This window comes from Malaya genurostris, chromosome 2 (assembly GCF_030247185.1).
Source record: "Malaya genurostris strain Urasoe2022 chromosome 2, Malgen_1.1, whole genome shotgun sequence".
Classification (NCBI taxonomy): Eukaryota; Metazoa; Arthropoda; class Insecta; order Diptera; family Culicidae; genus Malaya; species Malaya genurostris.
This window is the reverse complement of record NC_080571.1, coordinates 277,419,042-277,437,797: the sequence shown is the minus strand read 5'-3', so window position 1 is coordinate 277,437,797 and position 18,756 is coordinate 277,419,042. Positions and strand designations below refer to the sequence as shown.

At 36.7% G+C, this 18,756-nt stretch overlaps 1 pseudogene; it reads left to right on the top strand.

Annotated features, from left to right (window-relative positions):
* The first annotated feature begins 4,382 nt into the window (after window positions 1–4,382).
* LOC131429237 (odorant receptor Or2-like) overlaps window positions 4,383–18,756 on the top strand; it is a 79,462-nt pseudogene continuing 65,088 nt past the window's right edge.

Genomic DNA, 18,756 nt, shown 5'->3' with positions numbered 1-18,756 from the left:
ATGGATACTTTTAGTTGGAAAATTATAATTTCTTTTTCTATTTTGGTTTAACATTTTTTTTTTCAAATTTTGATATTTTGTTAACAAAAAATGTTCTTTTCTTATTAAAAATTGTTTAAGATTCCAACAGCTATTGAGAAAGTGTTGGTTGCTCTAAAAATTTAGCTGAAGCCAACAAAAAGCGGGTGGGTAATGCCAGAGACATAACTGGATGTCGTGAATACGAAAACAACTGACATGTTCCTTAACACTTCCGAATATCAATTAGTTGATCAATAGTATGAATTATGCAAACATTCCCCTTTTCCACATTTTTCGCAAAAACAAAGAAGGCTTCACTTGATTTCGATTGGCATATTGTCGCAAAACTGAAATGTAGAGGCGCTGCTTGTTTAGAGATGATACTTTCAGTAAGAGCTGTAAAATCGATAGGAAAATTTCTAATTACTCCATCTTTTCAACGATTTCTCATGAAAACGGGCAAATTCATTTGAAAAATCATAATAGGAGTTGAAGAAAAAGTTTTTACTCTTAGGTGGTAATGTTGATCTTAGTTCATTGTGCGAAATCTACCGTTTATTCAGAATACAGTAATAAACTTGGTTTGATACCATTTTTCAAATGCCAGGAAATAACAAATAAAGTATCCAAATGAAAAATAGTACCCAAAATAAATAGTACTCGATCGCTATACATTCTAGTACTCAAAAAATCACTTTACACTGGTTTTTGTTTAAAAAAATGTTGATCCGAAAAAACCTAACCTTACCCAATATCACACATTTCTGAAGATTTTCCATGTTTAATCGTAGTTTATACAAAAAAAAGTAGCAGTAATCACTTTTAAATCGATTTTCTTCTACTCCGAGTGTACTTGCTGTGTACTTTTATTGCTGTACGAGTGTACTTTTATTGCTGATATCTATTTGTACTATTGAATAAACGATAAAAATGTTGCAAATCACTACTGCCGATATGAAAATTTCCGAAAGAATTCTCCTTTTCTTGGTTCCATTTTTCATTGGCAGGTGTCGCTACCGGTAAATCAACTTTGCGACAACGTGCCAATTACTGAATTTCACACAGCGAAAAGTGCACAAATCTAATCAAACAGTTCTAGATTTGCTCTAAACTAAGGTTTTTATCTTCGATTTGCGAAGAAGAAATCCTAATAGTTCTTTAGAAAACTTTTAGAGCCATAAGAACAGCTGGTTTTGTGAGATGCTCCCCACCGTTGTCCTCTTTTCGTTGTTTTTTCACCAATGCAAACGACTAGCAGCTGTGACGTAATCGCTCTTGTCGGAAGCGAAACTAGCTTTGCAAACGACACACAAAACATCTGCTCGCAGTGGCGATAGAATCCAGAATTATCCAATTTTTGTTAAGAGGTTTAAATAGATGATTTCGTTTGTAGCTTTTTCACTAATGGGCGGTCCTAACGGCTATAAAAATAGCCGCATACAGAATTTTAATGTCGATTATTTAATTTCGGATTTGCATAATTCATTGAAAGAAACTATCAAAATGCTGTAGAAATTCGTTTCTAGCATTCAGAAGGGTCAAATTGTGGAGCTCACTACGATATTAAGCACTGTTCGGAACATTTTTCTCGAACGATTTGTTGTACAGCAGCAGATATTTTGTTCTCTTCCTCAGAGAACGTTTTGATTGGCTGGCGTTGACATGGGTCAAATGACACAGGTTTTTCAATAGTGTACTATTGAAATACTTCAATGCTGTTGCTATACACGTTTGAGTTGAAAAATTTCGATTGTATTGGTAGTTATATTATAAAAATCTTTTCACAGATCACTGAACTATGAGCTTTCAAAATACGAGAAAGGCAAACGCACCTTATGAATTATCCTCTTTGATACTCGTTTATACTAAACATTTCAGAAAAGTTTAATTTTGAATTATTTGAGATTTTGTCACACAACTGAATATTTTATCATAAAATTGTGATCATATTTCCGATGGCATGTAGCAAAAATTAAGTTGATTCGTTAGATACAACAAGAGATATTCACGATCAAAAACTTATCACTCTCTCAGAGGTTATGTTTTGAAAAGGCGCCCCATAGTAAAGTAAGTCGTATTCACGACAAAACTTAAAGCTTGAATGATTTTTGCTATCGAAATTTTAGTAAAAATCTCACATACTAATGACATCAATAACGCACTCTGCCGGACTCCGATAATAGAGTACAATATAATAAGAACGGCCAGAATGATTTGAGCCAAATGTTTGAACATGACATCAAACAGTTCGGCGTTTGATGTTTCCATCGGCCGTCAAATTACACCAGGCCCCACCACAACCAGAAATGATTGATTTTTGCGTGTCCAACCAGGACAGTCATGTGTCATGTTGCAAAAATGTGCAGCTACTCGCATTAGCCTCATCAGTTCGCGACGGCTTCGGCAACGGCAACAGCGATGACGATGACGACGACGACGATGGCGTTGGCGGTCCGTCCGGGATATGTTTAATTAATGGATTACTAATTAATTTAATTACGTAGGTACATTTAGCAGCGGGCAATATTTCATCAACTTCTGGTCGATATCAACTTGCCGGTTGGCTGGTTTGTGTGGCATGTGGAACCGATGCTGTTCTGGTGGCTTTCAATTAGCTTCGGCTGTTCCCCCGATGCCGATGCCGATGCCATCTCCAATCAATTCCACTCGGTCCGCCGACAGCGACAGGGATACTGGACGAAGATTATGCGGTGTGTTTTGCCGTTTGTTGGTTGAACACCAAAATATGATACTCTCTCCCTCCAGGAGCTACCGGACGGCGACGCACACGAAGAGGAAATCCATCAAACCGGATGAATAACTGGCTGACCAGTTGGATATCATTAAATTAAAAGTCATCCACAATGCGCACGAGGCTGACGAACTGCTCGATCGGAAAGGGTTAATTACCACTGTGTCAAGTCCTCGTATCGGATGTCCGTATTTTGATGTTAACCTTCAACCTGCAAATTGATTCCGTTGGTACCGTATGATGCATGCTAAATCAGATCCTAGTAAATAGATTGAGGGAGACAGAGAAAGGCTGTGAGAGAGTGTGAATGATAGAGACACAGAAAGACATGTGAGCTGCTCTCAGAGGAATGTCATCTTCTATCAGGATTAGATTGATTGCCTGTCTTCTTTGAACGATGACGGATTGCCCGTGAAGTGGGAGGATGCTGGCCACCCTCCCCCAAATCGAATCGGTTGTGGCATGCATGACGACGTTCCGGTTGCCATCCGTAAATCAAGTCTGTCGACTTTCTACGTACCATTCAGCTGTGATGGAACGTAAATTGCACTGCACTGTTATGGTTGGCTTGACAAATTAATTATTGGGAAAATAGTGATTACAAGCGAAATTAGTGCTGAAAGGAGCCGTGTAATTTACGGAACCACATCTCTGCAGGAAAAAAAAAACATCACACGAGCGGGCACGAGTCGCTCACTCATCCGGATGCCAGAATGAGCCAAGTTTTTGCTGTTGGCTGGATTTCAATTACTCTAATGGAATTGCAGATCCGATCTAATCGAGTTGCTTCCGCTTTGCTTTTTCACTCGACGAATCCGTCTCGCAGCAGTAGAAAGGGCTTTTTATTGTCAATCTGAGAGGGTAGGCGGAACGGAAGACACAATAAAGCATTGGGTTTTATAGCCAAAGTTTTTCAAACGAACAGAAGAAATGAAAATAAAATTGCTTTTATTTTTTCACACTTACTGTTGCATTTTTTCGAATTGGTGGGGGGGGGGGGGGGTCGAAGGAGGAAGGCGTTACATCCGTTTGTGTGTTTGATAGGAGTTGATTCTGTAAAGCGAGTTTCGCGAAGTGGTGGAAGCGGCCGAGGGGAAGTAATTGAAGAAACATAAAAATGTACTTCAATTTTCAAAGGGTTGAATTTATGTAAAAGTTGGGAATGTTCCATTCGAATAATTCTTCGTGTAGGATAATAGTCAATACCTATTTCTGTAGAATGTGGAATCTCGTCTCATCCGTTCCGAGAATATCCATATGATTGCGTCTAACAACATTCATTATGCAAAACATTTTTACGAAACAAATCCCGTCATAGTTTTCATGCCTAATTTTTATTTCCAGAACCCAAACATAAATTTTGATTTGAGAACAGAACGTAGCAGACGATGCAACGAAATGGGGCTCTGGACCCAGTTTTAGTCCGAATAGTCGCTGGTATAGCGGTCCGACCTTTTTGTATCTGTCAGAAACACAATGGCCCGACCAACCAACGATAATAGAGGCGACAAAGGAAGAGTTGCGTGTAGCATTCCAGTATCATCAACAAATAACACCCGCACTGGTCGATGTGAGTAGATTTTCGAACTGGAATCGTCTTGTGCGAACTATGGCGTACGTGTTCAGAGCCATTGGATTGTTTCGGAAGAAAAGCCGACCTGGACCACTGACGAGTGGTGAGTTGCGTCAGGCAGAGAACGCGCTGTGGCGACAGGCGCAGATCCAAGCCTTTCCGGACGACTTCTGCGTACTGCATTTCAACAAAACGAATCCAGATGAACAACCAAAACGAATCGAGAAGTGTAGTCCACTCTTTAAGCAGTCACCATTTACCGATGATGCTGGAGTAATTCGAATGGATAGCAGGATTTGTGCAGCGCCGACCATCCCATACGCAGCAAAATATCCAATACTGTTGCCGAGAGATCACAAATTGACCACACTTCTGGTTGAAGAGTATCATCGTCGTTTCAAACACCAAAATCACGAGACGGTGTTTAACGAGATTTGGCAGCAATTTCCGTTCGTATTCAGTCGTGACAGATATCGCTGTCACTGAGAGGCCGAAACTACACTTCCGTTTTCAGTGTTGGCAGACCTGCTATTTTCAACAACGTTCACATCGTAGAAGTATTATCACTTAATGCTTGTGGTAAATAAAAAAAATGTTAAAATGATTCAGAACTTAATTTTAATGTCATGTCTGTTTATCTGTGCTATGAACTTATGAACCAGGTAAAAATCAATTCCATTAAGGCTGTGAACCATTTTGCGAATGAATTTAGATTAAAACTAGACATTTTGATAGTAATTTTTCATCGAGTATTTAATTTAACTAAATCTACGGCCCAACTTAAAGTTTTTGACAATATCTCTGACAATTGACTTTAAGACCCGAATATGTTTTTAGACTTAAATTTCGCACGGTAGTAGCTATCCAACAAGCCATAGATTGTTAAGTTTCGTTCACTCATTCAAGTTGTGTCTATGAAAATGTTTGTGAATGCTCCACACAAAGGTTTTGAATTATTGCAACCTAGCATGAGAATCATTAAGTCGAATCATCGATTCGATTTTCTGCGATAATTGTCAACTTGCGATTCTCTCTTGGTAAATTCCACACAGCACCGTTGATTACCAGACTATGTTTTTTAAAGGGCCGTGAAATACTCAGAGTATGAAGTGGAGAGAAGAAATGTAGAAAAATTCTCTCGCGGTTTATGCATTGAGAGACTCGAGTTCTTGTAGCATCTCCTACCGGATTTAAAATGTTATATACAATATAGATAGCAATATAGCAGCTTCTGTCAAATTTTCGGCAATCACCAACACTGATTACAAGTTATTTAAAACGACGGTAATTGAAATAATTTCATGATAATTGAACACAACCAAGAATATTTACGCGAATAACACCCGCTGATTGATAAAAAAGGTATCATCTTACTGTTAGGTAGATTAAGCACGTTTAATTTTGCATCTATGCATTAAATGGTAATTTAATATTTTAAAAACAGTTTACTCTATAGTTCCGGAACCAGAAGTCGGATCCGAATGAAATTCAACAGCAATCTATGAGACTAGACCCTCTCATTTGGGCCTAAGTTGGGGAAAATCGATCAAACCATCCCTGAGAAAAATGACTGTTGACTCTAAGCAAAAAGTAACTGTGCACGCTATACGAAATTGTACAAAGCACACTGTGTGCTTTGTTCGGAAAAGCGGTGGTGTTATGTGAGTGCGCATTTTCTAATAGATTTGCACATATTACCTTGAAATTCCGGAACCGGAAGTTGGATAAAGATGAAATTCTCTAGCAGCATAAATAAAATAAACCTAGATTCCCCAGTGTAATAGTACTGTAGTTGAGCAACCCGTAACATCAAAAGCGCCGTCTGGTGTAGAATGGGTGCGTAAATGCTCCTAAAATGCATGTATAAAGTTGCCTGCGTAGCTAATGGAAAAAAGAACACCCGTTTCTCACTAGAAGCGCTGTTAGTGTCTCCGTGCAATGGGAAATCTATGTTTATTTGATTTACCATAAGACCTGTCATTTAAATCTAAGTACATAAACAACAACGTTATGTACATGAACAGGTACATAAAATGCAGAAACAAGTACAGCAAGTACAGGGACAACAATTTTAACTTCAATTTCAAAGGTGAAGAAGTTTTTATTCCACGCATTCCATTGATACCCTCTGATAATCCATTTGAATGTAAAGGTCAATTTCCCCTTCCTTTTAGTTTTTCTATTATTGTGAATAGAACTGAAGGGTGTGAATTCGGAGTTTTTTTCACATTAACAATTATCTATAGCCCGTTCGCGTGTCGCAAACCATCGGTTGTATATATTATTATCGAAAGTAGAAAAACAAAACATGTTGTTTTTCAGCTACTCCCAATATGTGTTCCGTGATATAGCAAGGTTAGAAACCACTGCCATGGAGCATAATAAAAAACTTTTGTTGAATCATTAAAAATTGAGTAGGTTTGATTCGTTTACATATACGAAGTGCGCAGGGGTCCGCTAGTGTACATATTTTTTACTACGATAAATGCACGAAGCTTTGAAAGCACCAGGCAAACGAGGCGATTACGAGTTTGTCAATATATCTTTACATATCTATCAATGTAGTCACATGACCGAATTGGCCGTCAACCCGCCGTCGGAAGCGGCAGCCTTTTGCAAGCAAACATGTAATCCTCCCGTTTTCCCGGTCTACCCAAAACTAGTTGTTGTACCGTAGTTATGTCGGAATCCCCATTGCGAAGCCTTTCAAATTTTTACGTTAATTTTCTATCAAATTTTTAGGTTAATTGCGAGGACAAGACAACAACGGGGGTACAAACTGGTCAACCCGATTTTAGGTGCATTTACTCTAGTTAGGGACCTTGAGTACATTTACATTGTTAAGGTTCACCCTAGTAATGTACATTTACTTTAGTTAGAAACCAGAGGAAGCAAGATTTGGGCAACACACTTGTTATAGCAAACATATTTTTCTTGCACTCGGAAAAGTACCGATATTTCTTACGCTAACGTAGGTAAAGTAGGGTCTAACACGTTTGAAAAATCTTTTTTGTGTATTTTCTTGTAATAAACCCATTTTAAGAATGATTTAGAGGTTCACCTATGTTTGTGCTAAGGGCATATAACGATTTTTACTTTTCTTTACGTTTCGTCTTAGATTCGTCAGTGCAGAGCACTTCAAATTGAACTGCTTATTGGACACTTAGACGGTTCAACTTGAACCAACGTTTTGCAAGTAGCACTAATGTTATGTCGACTTAGCGGTCCAAATTGAACTGTTTAAGTTGGTACTAAGCAGTTTAATTTGAACTGCTCTGCACTGACGAGTCTAAGACGAAATGTAAAGAAAAGCATTTCAAGAATGTTTTGTCAAAAGTTAATCGAAGCAAAACTCTGTAATTTATGGGCCTTCATCGCCTCTTATCTCTGCGGTATTATATTATATTATATTATATTATATTATATTATATTATATTATATTATATCATACTATGTAATATTAAATTATATTATATTGTAATCTACTATGTAATATATTGTTTCCTTTTGAAGGTTTGAAATGAGTCTTACTATCAAGCGAGTTCAAGCATGTATAGCGGATAAGCTTCATCCATGAACTGGATGTACCCAAACCTCCATTTACGTAATAATCGGGAGTTCGTAAATCGAATTATGACGCAAAAAAAGTTTACGTTATGTCTAATTTTCAACGTTTTCCTTATGTTGTATATGTAATTTTGGATGAGTATAATGTATCAGGTACTTAACAGATCGGCTGAAAAGTTCGTATCGTTTCTATGAGAAAGCGCCACTAGAATTAAATCCATACCATTTTCAGTTAGTACCAACCTTCAAAAGATACGTGTATAAATTTGACAGCTGTCTGATTATTAGTTTATGAGATATTGCATTTTGAGTGTAGCTACTTTTGTTATTGTGAAAAAAATGGAAAAAAAGGAATCTCGTGTGTTGATGAAACACTACTTTTTGATGAAAAAAAGTGCCGCCGATACCAAAATATGGCTTGATGAGTATTATCCAGACTCTGCACCGGGCGAAGCAACAATTCGTAAGTGGTTTGCAAAATTTCGTACTGGTCATATGAGCACCGAAGACGATGAACGCAGTGGACGTCCAAAAGAGGCTGTTACCGATGAACACGTGAAAAAAATCCACAAAATGATTTTCAATGACCGTAAAGTGAAGTTGATCGAGATAGCAGACACCCTAAAGATATCAAAGGAAGTGTTGGACATATTATTCACGAATATTTGGATATGAGAAAGCTTTGTGCAAAATGGGTGCCGCGTGAGCTCCCAATCGATCAAAAACAACAACGAATTGATGATTCTGAGCAGTGTTTGGAGCTGTTGTATCGAAATTAAACCGATTTTTTCGTCGATATATAACAATGGACGAAACATGGCTCCATCACTTTACTCCGAAATTCCCACTTCACACACGAAATTCCTTTTTTTCCATTTTTTTCACAATAACAAAAGTAGCTGCACCCAAAATGCAATATCTCACAAACTAATAATCAGACAGCTGTCAAATTTATACACGTATCTTTTGAAGGTTGGTACTAACTGAAAATGGTATGGATTTAATTCTAGTGGCGCCCTCTCATAGAAACTATACGAACTTTTCAGCCGAACTGTTATAGAACGAAAATTATCAGTTTTTGCAGGAAAAGGATGTTCTAAGTAGCATCAATTTCCAAAATGGCGACTTTCGGTTCATCGATATTCGTTACAAACCATCATAATATAAGTATTTTCGGAACGAGTTTGATGAGTATATGTCGGGAACCGATGTTTCAGGTGGTTTTGAATTCCAAGATGGCGACTTTCGGTTTATTGATATTCATTGAAAACCCTTATAATATGGGTATTTTTGGAACGGGTTCGATGAGTAGATGTGGGACAACGATGTTTGAGTTGGTTCTGAATTCCAAGATGGCGACTTTCGGTTTATTGAAATTCATTGAAAACCCTTGCAATATGTTTATTTTTTGAACGGGTTCGATGAGTACATGTCGAAAACCGATGTTTGAGGTGGTTCTGAATTTCAAGATGGCGACTTCCGGTTTATTGAAATTCCTTGAAAACCCTTATAATATGGGTATATTTGGAACGAGTTTGATGAGTATATGTCGGAAAATGATGTTTGAGGTGATTCTGGATACCAAGATGGCGACTTCCGGTTTATTGATATTCCTTGAAAACCCTTACAATATGGGTATTTTCGGTACGGGTTCGATGAGTAGATGTGGGACAACGATGTTTGAGTTGGTTCTGAATTCCAACATGGCAACTTCCGGTTTATTGAAATTCCAAGAAAATACCTATATTGTAAGGGTTTCAAGAAATTTCAATAAACCGGAAGTTGATATCTTAGAATTCAGAACCACCACAAACATCGTTTTCCGACAGGTACTCATCAAACCCGCTTCGAAAATATTGTAACGGTTTTCAAAAAAATTCAATAAACCGTCGTCGCTATTTTGGAATTCAGAACCAACTCAAACATCATTGTCCCACATCTACTCATCGAACCCGTTCCAAAAATAAACATATTGCAAGGGTTTTCAAGGAATTTCAATAAATCGGAAGTCGCCATCTTGGAATTCAGAACCACCTCAAACATTGGTTTTCGACATGTGTTAATCAAACCCGTTCCAAAAATACACACATTGTAATGGTTTTCACGGAATTTCAATAAACCGGAAGTCATTATCTTTGAATTCAGAACCAACTTAAGGATCGATGTCCTACATCTACTCATCGAACCCGTTCCAAAAATAAACATATTACAAAGGTTTTCAAGGAATTTCAATAAACCGGAAGTCGCCATCTTGGAATTCAGAACCAACTCAACCATCGTTTTCCGACATCTACTCATCAAACCCGTTCCGAAAATACCCATATTGTAGTAATTTCCATGGAATATAAATGAGCCGGAAACGATTTTCATTGTATGCCAAAACTTCGTTTTACAAAGTAGGGTCGTAAAAATAGATCACGTTGTTTGGGATTTTGTTTGTAAAAAGAGTTACGTAGAAAGAGGTAACGTAAAAAAAAAGTTTACGTAAACGGAGGTTCGGGTACATTATGATTGGAAGAGCATCTTTCATTCCTACGGAATACGAGTAAGTGACTCTGCTTACATATCCGCCCAGCCGTTTTTGTTCGCTTTTCGGTAACAGCTATAGTATGAAGGTGATGAATGGATGAGTCATATCGGGGCTACTGTAAATCAACCCGCGTCCACTGCACAGTGGTCCGAAAAGGGAAATCATCGTGAAAAAAATATTTTCACTATTAAATATTAGTTTTTTGTAGTTGATGTTTGCACAAAAGTTGTTTGTAATCAAATGGCGCTCCTGTTGATGAAAAAAGTTACTAGGGTGGTCCTCATTTAGATTGAAATCTGAAATCTAACTTTCTTAATTGAATTAAAAAATGATTTTGGTGTACAATAAAGTTATGGGAAATTTTATTTTCGGCAGCTTTGCTGAAAAAAAGCACCTCTCTAGCTTTTCATTTGATCGAGTTACTCACTTGTTTTGTTATAACTTTCTTGTGAAACCGACGACACGACCTGCCACTCGTCTACCGAAACTGTATCGCAAATTTAACTACCCCTCAGTAACTGGAAATGTCAAAACGAAATCGGCTGGAAAACTATTGAAACTGGCAACATAAGTCGATGAATTATTGGTTTTGAATAACAATTACCATAACCTTGGTTACTGCATATTAAGACTTAAAAAATGTAAACAAAACGAGCTGCCTTGAATGGAAGATCCTTATTTAGCAGTAAGTTGAAAGTTCTCCAGCATCATCACATGCCAGAGCGATTATTCGATTAGACTGTAGAGGCTTTTGTTGGGGCTGGCTGGAACTCGAACATACAAAAAATGGCTATTAAGAACAGCAGAATCAGGTTTCCATATTTCCTCATCTTTTGTATTGAGTACTTTTAATGCGTTGTCGGTATCACGTATCGTTTAAATATCCGTCGAAGCTTGTTAAATAGTGTAACGTAACTAGACTTAGATCTTTGACGACTATCTGATACGTAAATGAGTTTTTAAAAGGTTTGCAGTCATAAAATCCGTCAGAGCGAAACTTCACTCTCAAACTGGTATATCAGCTTCATTCAATCAGCAAATCAAAGACACTTAAATTTTTGAACTTTACTTTTTATTCCAGTTCAGAATCGTTTTTTATATGAAAGCACGAATACACTTATATACAGAATGCTTATATGTTCCTTTCTAATGACTTTCTTAAATGAATCTATTTCATTTGTTAGCCAAATCTATATATATATTCGCCACTCCGGATTTTTCTACTCGTTGCCAATCAGCATACATGTTAAAGCGTCTAACTTCGTCATATTTCATAATATCATTTCCCCCAAAAGATTAAAAAATCTGTGTATAGTTTAGATGATAATGTTGAATGAAGGTCGGACGGTTATATTCGTTGGTTGTAAGCTTTTAAATCTATATCTTCAAACGGCCTCGAGAATTCAAGTTGAACGTCGCCAGGGGACTCAGCCGACGACGGATGGCTTGCGTCGTCACGTACAGCTTTCAAGACTTCTAGTGATTTCGTTTTTACAATACCAGAATTTCTTTCTCTGCCTGTCAAAGCATATTTTTGTCTTCAAATTTTGTATTTTGTCTAATAATACCTTCAGAATAATTCTTGATTTTTTATTAAATTGAGAGCTTATGACACAATTTTAAATCTATAGAAAAGTTTCGAAAACTTCCTGCAATGGTTTGTTTATTTATTATGGAGCTCCTTGGTAACTAGTTCATAGCAACTCAAACAGTGTTGCTGAAAAAAATTTTTTTTATCATTATCAAGGGGTCGCTATATTTTTGGTAACTGATGGTAAATCGCTCACGAATCATATTTATTCCGAGTTTTCTTCAGAGTGCCTGGTCGTGTCGTCGGTGAAACGTTCTACGGAAAAGTTGTCTTCAGAAGAGTTATTAAATTAATCATTGCGCACAATTTTGCTCAACCAAGCTTTTTCATATAAGCTACCAGTAAAAAGTTTTGATTTTTCATCAAAAACTAGTCAAGCTTCAAATATCAATATTCATTACATGCCAGATCGATAAAAATGTATCCTATGCGGTTCCTGAAAGGTCATAATATAAGTAAAAATTTAAGAGAAAATGGGTGTTATTTTTTTAATTTATTTAAATTAGTTTTAAAAATACCTTAAAAAAACTCAAGAACATTGCATAACTCTTAAACGCCTTAACGTATCAACATACTTCCTCCAGCAAAATAATAGTATCAAATTAGTTCTACAAGTGTTTCATACATTGTTCGAATAATGCTTTGTGCGGTGTTCTTTTTCATCAATTAAAACCTATCTCCCCTGATAATTGTTCTAATTCAATAGCTATTATAAATAAAAGGGGAATTACATGAAACCTAATAATCAAATGTCCTGCTCCAGTTCTAATTCATCATCACTGTCGATCTGTGCTTGAACTCCTGGAGTCACGTAGTTCCGCTCACTAACTGCTGAACTCATCATCATAAATCGTCCGGCCAGTCTGCGGAAGTCGGCCTAGAAGGCCGGGTTCTATTTTAATTTCCTTCTACCTTCCTCGGCACTTCCGATAGCTAAAGTTTCGGAAGGTGGGTTCACTCAACACAAACACAATCCTAAACAGAAATGCGTACAGCGAATGGACGGACTTCGCTGCAGCGTCACTCCGACATCCGTCGGCGAAGGTCGGCCTACTGCGAGCGTGCTTCGGAAGTACAGCGAGTGTAACTTGTTATTTATATCGCTTTAATCACTAGGGTTGTAAATGTCAACATTCATAACTGGACCGCTGTTTGAATGCTGACTGGGGTGAATCATATGTCGTTTTCGTTTTTAAATTGCACTACACCGGTGTAGCGAAAGCTGCACCTAAACCGTTCGTTTTTACCAATTGCACTACACCAGTGCTACACTTTTTCTGCACCGATACCACTGGTGTAGCACTCATCAAAAGTTTGGTGTAGCTCTGTGCAATGGAATCGTTAATTGTAGTCAATGGTTACTGTTTATGTTTTCGTCATTTTTGTTCGTTTATTCATGCCTCAGTGTAGCACTGCACCGGTGTAGTGCAAATTAAAAACGAAAACGCCAATAATCAATGCAGCTACTCAAATGGATTTGTAGATATTTGTTAAAATTGTAGCCCATTTCTTAGAAAGTTATTGAACCAGTGATTTGACAACCACCATGAAATCAACTTTACTCCGCTCGATGGAAGAGCACTCCTTTGTTAAACGACCCTAAATGGTTCCAGGTGAGGATTTTGCCCCACTGCTGCCATTCGAACCCTACGGGTAAAGAAGCGAACAAGGAAGCAACCAATGCCAAGCCCATCGTTGAGCGAATCAATCCACCCAAGCCCATCGGAATAATATTCTGCTTCAAGCAAGCTGGCGGAAGGATTGATGAAACACAGCGCAGCGACAGCCGAACTGACAGAAGCGATATGGCATTAGTGTCTCGGCCCCATTTTCCCTAGGTTTCTCTGTCTAGACCTGATTCTCGGGTTGCTCCTGATGTTTCCACAGGTAACGTAACTACACCACCGGTATGATTTATTTGGGTCGACATAAAGGCTTATGTCGGTTCATAAATTTCCCAATATGCCCGGTTCTGTTCGCTCGTCTGCCATTCAGAGGCCAGCTCCCGTGTGGCACACGATGGCACAATCATCATCTTCGTCTGTCCGTTCCATACTTGGTGGTTTGATTTTACCTGTCTCGCCGACTTCGATGGGCTGCTGTGGGTGGGTTTTTGTTTGACTCCAAGCCGAGTTTCCTAAACCTGACTGAGCTAAAAGGCATGGAATTAGGGCTTAGTGGAATAATGGAAATGGGGGCTTACGAAAATGAATATGATTTAATTTCTTGCTAGACCCGAAGGATGAATTTTTAATCCTCTGGTTTCGATTTGCCCGCCACCGGCAGCTCTACAATATGGCTATTTGTGGTTATTGTTTTAGTTGTTTTAAATTGCGGAATTGAAGTTTTGATAAGAAATGACATCAGTTGGGTACTGGCAAAAACCATCAATAATAAGATCAACAAAAAAAATCTGATTATTTTTATTCGTCAAACTAATGTGGACTACAGACAAACAAAAAATTACAATGATTACCTATATACTATTCATTATTTCTATGATTTGGTTAAATTTTTCTTTTATTTATTAACTGGACATAGGTAAATTGATTTTTTGGCAGTTTTCGTAATAATAGAGCATTATTTGGTTAACAGGATTACTTTTGGCATAATTTGTCATATTTTGTTTGCGAGAATAACTGGAAACTTCCAAGATGGTTAGGTTAGGAGCATAAAATTTTAATTGTGAAATCAATGATTTAGATTGTATTCTTTGAGGAAACAAGTAGTTGGTAAAGTAAATCATAGTAGTTTAGCGGCGCTCTTCGAGTGTTTGTAAGTTTATGAGCATGCACCGTGTTCATGATTCTTTTATATGATCGAAGAGGAAATGTAGTGCAGTTAAGCATACGAAGCATATACAAAGTAATCATACTTTATAAGGGTCCTGGAAACTATGACTGAAGAGTTAAGTGAAGCCTAACATACTATTTGTATTATTGACAATTGTATTGCAATGCTTTTCGAAAGTACGTTTTGAGGCTACAATTATGCCTAGGTCTCTTATAATTTTACACATTTTTCTCTACTGGTTGATATCCTAAATGGGGTCATGATTTTACTACTAAACGATATTGAATGTTATTTCTTAACGTTTGAGTAAGCTTTTGTTGCACCAACTATTTAATATGTTAGTTTCATGTTGAAATACTTTAGCATCATCTGCATTTATTATTTCCATAAATAGCTCCATGTAGTCTGCGTAAGCAAGTACTTTTAAATGTTTGAGTAGAGAAGTAATGTTGTTTACGTACAGGATAAAACCCCTGTTTTCTTTCTTAAAAATAGTCTCATGACTTTTGCTTTCTCTTATAGAAAGGCTATGCTATCACTGTGTAAACCGACTTTTTATCGAGGCCCGGAGAGCCGTATGTTATATAATATTCGACTCAGCTCGACGAACTGAGCAAATGCCTGTGTGTCCGTGCGTGTGTGTGTCCGTGCGTGTGTGTGTCCGTGCGCGCGCGTGTGTGTGTATGTTACAAAAATATGCATTCACTTTTCTCGGAGATGGCTGAACCGATTTTCATAAACTAAGATTCAAATGAAAGGTCTTATGGTCCCATAGCCTGCTATTGAATTTCATTCAGATCGGACTTTCGGCGCCGGAGTTACAGAGTAATATGTGAAAATTATAGATAAAGTGTGCATTCAATTTTCTCTGAAACAGCTCGACCGATTTTCACAAACTAAGATTCAAATGAAAGGTCTTATAGTTTCCGAAAAATTTCTAGAACATTTTATCGAAATTCGACTTCCGGTTCCGGAACTAAAGCGTGATAAGTGGAAAATTACCAATTTCATTAGTATTTTTTCACGAACGATGGTCAAAAACAGTTACAAATCTCATAAAACTGTCTGACAAACTCTTCTAGTTTGCAGATCTTGTTAGTTTGTGGACATAAAAGAATAATTCGGCACCCTTTTCCTGTTCCGGAAGCACCGAAAGTGGTGCAGAAAAATTTGAAAAATAGAACTCACCTCGATTTCTCTGCGATGCTTGAACCGATTTTCACATATCTTGATTTCAATTAAAGCTCATATTATCTTTAAAGCTACTGCGAAATTTCATCCGGATCCGACTTCCGGTTCCGCAGTTATTTAAGCTTCTCTTCGCCAAGCTTACGTTCAAGTTTTATATGCAAGCAGTTATTTTTGCAGCATTACGTTTCTCTACCATTCTGCGATTTCGGTTGAAGCGATAAACTTTTTCTCATTTTCAATCAAGTTCATCTTATATAAATTAGAAATTAATCATAAGCACTCAAAATTTACCCTGGGTTGTCAATTGTCAATTTTGTCAGTTGTCAATTTCTCAGACGAAACGACATAACAGGGAATTTATCCGAGCTTGCATGATTCAAAATCAGAGTACAATACTAATTAAAGCTTCAAATCGTTTTATGGAACTTTTGGTCTTGCTGTCTAGCAACAACCTACCTCTAGCATGCCACGCGTAGGACTGAAACGTTCGCTATAATTTCGCTTCAATTTATATTTATTCCAACAGCTTCGCTTTCGCTTACTCCTTCAAATCCGTCGTCTATGGCAGGGAAATCTGGTATGCCGGAGATTTATAGCACACAAAATAGGACACTGCTCGCTACTAATCACATTTTTTATCATATATAATGGAAAATACGTGGCTTGATACATTCAAATCGAAATTTAGAGATATTTCCAATCCAATGATGAAATAATATTAATAATTGATACAAAATAGACTAAGCTCCAAGTGTTTAAAACCTGGGGTGGCATTATGTATCTCGATTCGACTGAAATTTTATCGAATCGACCACGTTTCGTATTATGATTCTCGATTCGAAGTTGATCATCGAGCTTCGTTCGACTTCACGCGAAGAAGTATTAGATTATAGAGAAGTTTTGGCATTATGGAACCAAAACAATCGAGCTCGTAAACGACTGAACTCGATAAGAAATGGTCGAAAGCCTTATTACTATCGACTATGAGTTATCGAATACGTTTCTTTTTTATTTAGGTAGTTATCGATAACATCTTAGATTTTCATAAACATAATAGTATTGATAATCTTTATTTTAATGCATTGTTTTGTATATTGTTATATATATTTTGTGTGTTTGGCATATTATGTACAAGTCGAACTGTTTAGAAAGCATATTAATTGAAAACTGCGTGGTGTTTACTTAAGATAACAAAAGTAAGTCGAACCTAGGTTAGACCTATGCCCAGTAACTGTAGTTTGTAATAAAATTTCTGAATCCTGTGGAATGAAAACGTCGCTCAAACGGATTGTAGGAAAAAGCTTATTCGCTCGATAACAATGAACAAATAATTCTTTTACCCATATATCTAACTCAAGTAAATTGAAAAATTTGTCCAAACACCTCGAAAGTATTTAGAATATGCCAAAAGCATCACAATCTCGTGCTATTAGCGTGTATTGGACTCTTCAATAGTACCTAAATAGATTATGAAGACTACAAAGAATGGGTTGCCCCTGTTATATTAGCTAAAGCAATATCTCCAAATAAATATAATAAAATACTACACAGAAAGCTGCAAAACCTAAAAGCCTTTGATTAAAACTACACATATGGATGACGTAAATTGTATTAGACTTGAAACAATACATGAAAAATACAGAATTTTTTTATTATAATTTCAAAAGTTCATCGATAAATTGTGTACAAGAACACGCTTGAAAAAATTCTTTACGTTTTCAAATGGAGTGGAAACGAATCTGCTTCTTGATTTAAATTTCAGAAATGTGTTCATGTTAATTTCGTGCGGCAACTTAAAACCGCAGTATTACAAACAGTTTGCTTCTTTTCAGTACTTCAACTGAATAAATGTAATCGAAAATACTCGAACAATAATTCAGTTTAATTTTTTCATGATTGCAATGTATATGGGTTTGTTTACCTATGTATGTTATGACCAGAGATGCCAGATATTTTCATAGAAAACCTGTATTGATTCGTATAAAATATCTGTATTTATCTGTATTCGCTAATAAAATGAAATTTCTACAATACAATTATGTTAAAAGGTGTTATTCCGATAGATTATGGTTATAGAGTGGTAGATTAAATTTCATATCTTATATTATATTCATCGAAGAAATTTTATAGTTTTTTCCTATCAACAACAATTGAATTATGGTGCCATATACTTGTCTAATTTGAAAATGTTTAGTTGAGATGGATTTCCAAAACCCAATATGCAACGTCGAGTCAGGTAATACAACTGTCAGTCTGGCAATAGTGTTTCATGATGCCAAGACTTGTCTAACTTTTAAGTTCAATTTAGCTACAAATTTTAATATAAATGGATTTCAGTGTTCTTCATTAAATATCTGCACAAAAAATATATATTTTAAAAGTGATTTGTACGTTGATTTCTAAACGTATATCTCGTCATTGCAATCAAATACTAATAGATAGCTCAATTACTAATAGATAGTTTAATTTTTTCCCTAATACTTTTGGTGAAATCTGTATAAATCTATATTAAATTTAAGAAATCTGTAAGAAATTTGTACTCTGTATTAAATCTGTATGCGCATGTAAAAATCTGTATTATACAGATAAGTCTGTATAAATGGCATCTCTGGTTATGACAGTTCGAGCAGCGTCAGTCGAAATATAGTACTACATTGTTAGGATCTCGATCACGAGGTCGAAAGCGATACGTAATGCCTCAGTTCAGTCGAATCGACTTCAAAAATAATCGTTTCGAG